Source organism: Babylonia areolata, chromosome 28 (assembly GCF_041734735.1).
Source record: "Babylonia areolata isolate BAREFJ2019XMU chromosome 28, ASM4173473v1, whole genome shotgun sequence".
Lineage (NCBI taxonomy): Eukaryota > Metazoa > Mollusca > Gastropoda > Neogastropoda > Buccinidae > Babylonia > Babylonia areolata.
In genome coordinates this window covers 5,560,828-5,561,442 of record NC_134903.1, presented here as the reverse complement: position 1 = coordinate 5,561,442, position 615 = coordinate 5,560,828, and positions in this window count along the sequence as shown.

Sequence of the window (615 nt, the reverse complement as noted above, 5' to 3'; positions counted from 1 at the left end):
CGCCATCGAACATTGTGTGGGAATTGAAATATGAAGGTTATGCGAGTTCTCGATTTATTTATTCAGTTTTGAATTCATCTATTCATTAATACGTTTGACTGAGAAGGTGATGTGACAGAATCGGTTATGCGTTAGTGGGGGGGCAGGGGGGGTCGGGGGGGGGGGGGGAGAAAACAAAATACCCCCCCAGATGTGAATGGGTACCTGACTTCTTCCGTTGGTGAGGGAAAGGTGAATTAACAGTGGCGAAAGGAGAGAGGATCGCGCCCCAGCCGAGTCCCAGACACAAGTGGCTATGGATTATCTTATCCCTGATGGTCATATAAGGTGTCAGGACCTTTAAACTTTCCAACTCAGGATTATTACGTTCATTGACAGCAAAAGCAAATCGTGGGCTGTATGTAATTAATGACCTCTCGTTTGTTTGGAGAAAACACACGCGGCGCGGAAAAGCGAAATGTTGACTGGATAAAAGAAAGAAAAGAAATTAAAGTAACTACTAATATAAGCAGGAGTTAAAAAAAAGAACAACTGACAGTCACTATGATGTAAGCACGAGCGCAAACTGACAATCACTATCCCATAAGCAAGAGTTGAAACTGACAGTCACAGTTC